Source organism: Amblyomma mixtum, chromosome 8, assembly GCF_055824585.1.
Source record: "Amblyomma mixtum isolate Tamu chromosome 8, ASM5582458v1, whole genome shotgun sequence".
NCBI lineage: Eukaryota > Metazoa > Arthropoda > Arachnida > Ixodida > Ixodidae > Amblyomma > Amblyomma mixtum.
This window is the reverse complement of record NC_143019.1, coordinates 9,685,023-9,691,327: the sequence shown is the minus strand read 5'-3', so window position 1 is coordinate 9,691,327 and position 6,305 is coordinate 9,685,023. Positions and strand designations below refer to the sequence as shown.

Sequence of the window (6,305 nt, the reverse complement as noted above, 5' to 3'; positions counted from 1 at the left end):
CATTTCAACTCGATGGTGCTTTCGATATTTCTTATGTGATTTAACTCGTTTTGATAGATCTTTTGATCTCCTCGTGGCATTTCAACCTCTCCCTGCATTCAACTTGCGGTGGAATAGTTTCCAGTCGTACATCAGATTCCAGCCCATTAGTTTGGGTCGTTTTGATTTAAGTTTTAGTTCTCGTCGGGAGACGTGACGCCTCACCTGACCTTAACTTTGACAGGAATTGTGCAGATTTGCGTTCTGCAGTTCTGTTATGAGCGGTTCCTCTGTGAGTTTGTCTCTGCGCGATTTGTGACACGTGATTAGTCAAGAGGAAGGGGACGCACTTTCGTCTTCACATAACACTAATGACAAAACGGCGGAGGTTCTTTTCGTCTCTTGTGTTCGCGTTTTTATAATTTAGTTCATTTTTTCGCTTAGGATTTTGTGCTACCATAGCGCAAATTTGTTTTTATGCATAGGTTTGTATGGTCGTTGCAACATTTCTAATGGTAGAAAACACGTAAACAGAGCCGAATCCACATTTTTTTTTTCATGAAGTACTACACTACACACACAGAGTTTCTATGGAAATATTGTCTACGTTTGTTCACTACGAATAAGCCTCGAAGCCACAGCTTATGACCTAGTTATATGCCCATGTTACAACCTTTCTCAAAACATATGGCGGTTAGAAAGCGGAAATAGTATAAAAGAGTAAAAAATTTACTAATTTAAGATGCAAAAATATAGGGTGTACTCCTTATGAGAACTAAAAGCTTTAAATTTATTTTGACAACACCTGAACCTGGCTCATAGCATTTCTTCCGTTCATGCTAACCATGCAAGTATGCACACCGTTACCACTTCTCCACCATTAACCCATCAAGATTTTTGTTGCTGTTTCTTTCACCTGCTGAATAGTCAGTATTAGTTTGCAGAGTGTACGCTTACTTTCTGCGAAGCGGACACCTAAACAGAAAAAAATAAGCCTCCCAATGTTCTTAGGGCTACGTAATGCTATGAAACAAAATAGAATTTGCAAAGTACACCACGATATCGTTGATATTTCTGCGTTCTCATCGCAGCTTTGATTAGCTTTCCATTTTCGAGTTGACACACGCCGCAGAGGCTTAATACCCATGACGATCGTCTCATGACCACAAGCTAATGAACCTGATTTTGGCCGAATATTACGAGGCACTCAAAATCGAAAAGAAAAATTATGAATTATAAAAGGTATCCAGATGGCGACATTATTCTGGTGTCCTCTCGGTGACAAACCTCACTGCCCAAATGTCGTGAGCAGGGGGGTAAAGCGCGGCGAGGAGGTTGTGATACACTTGAGCAGCGCCATCTTGTTACTCCCATAGTTGCCTGTACTTATTTGTGGTTCGTGGTATTGAAAATTAAGCGATCATTTTCAATGTATCGACACAGAACACATTAAAAATAAACCTCTTGAACTGTAAACGTCGAAAAGTGTGCTTAAGCGTTACACTTAATTCTTTTATTGTTCTAAACATTGAAATATGCAGACGTGTGTCAGAGAACTTACGAAAGTTTCGTTTTCGTTTCGTGTGCTGTAGCAGCTGTAGTGGCTGTAGGTTACCGAGGGATGCTAGTTCATTGCTACTTACAGCGTAGACTGCAGGACAGAATTAAGATACGGCAGTTTAATACGCCCAATACGCACTGCATTACACACCTCCCCGCGCCATGTCTACTTCGGAATCACTCACTCCCGCCGCTCGGTCCGCGGTCTTTCGCACGAGCGTTGGCTTCTCTGCTGGTTTTGTTTTTCGGTGTCTGATTCGGTGCCGGGAAAGCACTGCAGACGCCAGTCGCCTCCGGTCCGCACATTGGTCGAACGTATTTCTCGTGCGCACGTCGGTCGATCGCGTACAAGAAACTGGACGCTAGACCCGTCGGCAGCGTTCGGCGGCGAATTGCTGTAGGCACGCACCACGCTGTGACTCCGCGCGACGCTATCTACCGCTCTGCCTCGCTCTTGCACAGAGTGTTCAGAAGAATGCCGCCATCGTGCATCATATGCGAAACAAGGTGTCAAAAGCGATCAGGCATTTCGCTTCATGTGTGAGCAATGTTCTTCTCTGGAAAATTCATAACGGCAGTGTCGCGCGTTTTTTTCGTTAAGATTTTTTTGTACGCATGCAGCACGCTTGACAAGCATTAATTCGTGGAGCCTTACGTTTAGTGGTATATATTACAGGCCTGGCAGTGAAACAGTATATGAATTCCTCAGAACAACAGAAACTTTCTGCAAAAGTGGCTAAGCACTATTACGACACCACTGCCTAGTTACATATAGGGCAGAGGATCTGATCAAGACATTTTGAGCTGTCATGCTTTTACAGCAGCCACACCAGGCACTTTTTGAAACCAGATGCAGTGCTAACGATATTCCAAATGGTACATAGTGAGCAGGTAGGTGCAAATTGTGGCTTCTGTCTGTTTATGTATAGTAGAAGCTGCATTCAGTGTGAAATTTTAATGCTTGTTACGAGTGAGTTTTGAAAATTATGCTGAACCTAGCTACAGCCTTTACAGCCAAATCGTAAGTAAAAAGAGGTAAACTTAACTTTTCAACAAAACTAAAATTTACTAACTGGTATGTCAGTACGAAAGTAAAGGCAGGAATGCAGCATAAAAAGAATGAGGTTCATGATAAATTAAATGGATCATGTATCAGCAGTTCAGAGTGGTGCACTAGATGGGAGGGTTTACGCAGGAGAGACTGTGTGTTAGGCATGTCTACATTATTATACAGAATTCTGACAGAGGTCGTGGTGTCTCACCAAGTCCGTCTGCGTAGGGTGATAAGTTATAATACAGTGAGTGCCTCAGTTCGTGCAATACTTTTACTTCAGGTTGCAAGCAAACCTCACAGTGCTATTTCAGGATTGCAGTGTTTGCCACTTATGTCAAAGCAAAAACGCAAGCAGGTAAGGTTAGGTGAGCAAAAAGGCCAATGCTTCAGGCAACAAAATTTTTCTCAGGGTATATCTATGTAGGAGCACGCAAGCTCAGAAGCAGACAGTTCACAGACAATGTCCTCAGCCCCCTCACGAGCTCAGTCACCCTTAAGGAAGTTCCCACGCTTGCAGGTAAAACACAATGAATCCGAATGCTGGTATCTCCCGTAATGTAAATGTTTTTACTTCAGACCATTAGTGTGACAAGCCGCCGCGGTGGCTCAGTGGCTATGGTGCTCGGCTGCTGACCCAAAAGACGCGGGTTCGATCCCGGCCGCGGCGGCTAGAATTTCTTTGGAGGAGAAATTCTAGAGGCCCGTGCACTGTGCGATGTCAGTGCACGTTAAAGAACCCCAGGTGGTCGAAATTTCCGGAGCCCTCCACTACGGCGTCTCTCATAGCCTTAGTCGCTTTGGGACGTTAAACCCCATAAACCAAACCAAACCATTAGTGTGACAAAGTATCTCAGCCAACCGGTCACCTCACCTATATGCAAATCTGGCTAAGAAGTGCTTGAAGCTGGGCTTGTTGGCGCATATTCGTGAAAGACATGAGAGCGCGAAACCAATCTATGCGATCAAGAGCATGGATAAGGGCAAATGCTATATAAACGTTCTTCTTTGAATAAATCATGTTGAAAGTGCAGCGCTCGTCCTGTTCCCTTACTCGTCCGTGTTGCCGTTTTGCGCTCTCATGTCTTTCACGTATATGAAAATCCCCCTGCAAGCACTTGCACACACCCACAACAAAGTCCCCACGCAAGCGAAAGTAGGCGAGATGCTTCAGATAAATAGCTAGAACCTCAGGTCAAAACTGGTTTTACTTCAGGACAAGTCTACACCACAAACCCCCAGCTCAACAGCAGCATCATCAGGGAAATCTCCATGCAAGTGCTTGCAGGTAACATAAAAAAGGTAGAAGATGCACTGTCTCCTCTGACAAGCCAAATTTTGCACTTGGGATATGAAGCACGTTGCAGAAGAGGATTTTTGCTTAATTTCAATCCCTGAGGTTATTGTACATGCCACAAATTTATTACCAAATACAGAGTACCAGCTGTTCCAGCTAGCTGTACTGTATATGTACTCTTAAATGCTCCTCCATCACACAATAAAAACTTGGCATTCAATAGCTGCTGATACAGTAACAGTAGTGGGGTAGCTTCACCAGTGGATTGAAGGAATGAACCTGGCCAATGTGCTTGTTTATGAAGTAGAATCCCAGTGTCAAATTCAGGCCTGCATTCCTTTAGATTGCAAATATCTCGTGTTGTGTCTTATGTCAGATAAATGGCAATCATACGCCAAACGCAAGGTAAATGTGTCTCTTGACTGTAGTAGAGGAACTAAGATTCTTTGTTGCAGTTTCTAAAACACACTTTATACTTGTGATGCAAAACCACTGCAAAGGTCACTGAAGTGTTCAGCAAGTACTCACTCATTTATTAGTGTTAAAACAATCTAAATACAAAGCAGTTGCACATTTAAGCTTTTACACAGGCACTCATGTGCATTCTGAAGGTCTGATTTTTTGGTTTTGTGGGGTTTAACATCCAAGAGTGGCACAGGCTAGAGGGACACTATTTCTGAAGGGATCTGCACAAGACGCACATTTGTGCTATAAATAACAGGCATGATGAAGAGTGACATGGAACATTTATTCCAACATTGTTCATGCGAAATCATTGTATTAGATACCAAGTAGGAAGACGCTTTGTTTTTAAGCACCAACAATATCGCATCAAGGCAGCCCTATTAGGTGTCGAACAGTTAAGAGCACAGGACTTGCCACTGTTTCTTTTTTTTTTTCATGTGCATTCTTCGAGCATGTGAACAGATGTGCAAGGTATTGAATGTTACATTGTGCATGACTGAGACATCATTTACATGCTATATTTATTTGTCTCATGTGTACAACAGTAATATCAGTGAATTTATCGAAAAAAATAAAAAAATGCATTCACAAACATAACTGCTCAAGTTAAATAACTGTCAACTATGAAGCCAGCTGTAACTTCGCAGTGCAAGTTGTTAGCAAGTAATCTCACATGCCTGTGATTGTAAAGATACACTGGCTGTCAATTTTCTCACGCAGAACATGGCATAAATTTTTAATACTTAGAAAGCTGTACGCGAGAAAACTGCATTCCAACATTTCTATTTACCGTGCACAATGCTCTGCTGGTGCTCTCTGAACGCGACTTATCCCACACGTCTCTTGCATAAAGTTCTTTCATGTATGTGCGCTTCGTTGGTGCTTCGGTGCACACAGATTAAACAATTCAGAGCGGAGTCCGTTACAGATTTCGCGTTGTATTCAAACAGAATTCGCATCTTGACAGGCAGTGGTAGAAAATGAAAACAGTACAGAAGGCAGCGTCTCCCTTCTGCCTCGCATCCATTATGGAACACCAACGAAGTCTGACCGCGGGAGAAAACAGGAGGCGACTATGGTTCACACTTTACTAAAGGGACTCCAGGTAACGCCAAAATGCATGGAGCATGCATGTTTTATAACGCCCCGTACATCAAAACAAACCTTGCTGAACCTCACCCCCAATCCTCGCTGATCTCGGCTCACACACACACAAAGCACACATAATGAGCGGCACAGGATTCACCACCACCTGTAACTGCCTTTGTACGCTCACAGTCGCGAACATTTCGCACGTGAACTAAAACGAATTCAACACAGTACGTAAGCAAGCCTCAGCACCGTTCCTCGCACAGCTCTTTAGCGCGCACTACGACGCGAGCGGCCATGCTGGGCGAAGTTGCCAGGTTAGTACGCTGTAATTGACGTTAAACCGTCAAACTTGGTCTAGGTCGTCTGTATCAAGCAGGGAACCATGAGCGAGGTAACAAGATGGCTGCCATCCACGGTTAGAAAAAAAAGAGAGAGGGTTTACATGGGAGTGCTGCCGCCGCTTTCTCTCTAGAGTTGGTATATTAGCTCTATGGTCGTGAGTAATACTGTCCAGGTATTACGAGTTTCCAGCCCTCGTGCGTGACACGGCTTCGTCCATACATATTATAGAGATTTTTGAAAATTATGTGTTTAGAATTTTTAATACCACCGTTTTCAATGCAGAACAGCCGTTTTTCCATTTATTATGCGGTGGGCGACTCATACACTATAGGTATAATTAAAGTCGACAGTGAATTAAGAACCCAAAACAAATGCATAAGTTTTTCAATCAGTACGACTAGCCCAGATGCCGAAATTAAAAATTTAAAGACGATCATATGCCTCTACGGAGCCATTTGTTCAAATTTTCCCGGCATGGCCTTGTTTCAAGAAAACTGAAAAGTTCAGCTCTATCCGCGC

The 6,305-nt window shown here is 43.3% G+C and overlaps 1 pseudogene; it reads left to right on the top strand.

Annotated features, from left to right (window-relative positions):
* Window positions 1-2,014: 2,014 nt before the first annotated feature.
* Window positions 2,015-3,887, top strand: LOC149331288 (uncharacterized; annotated as a pseudogene).
* The last annotated feature ends 2,418 nt before the right edge of the window (window positions 3,888-6,305 follow it).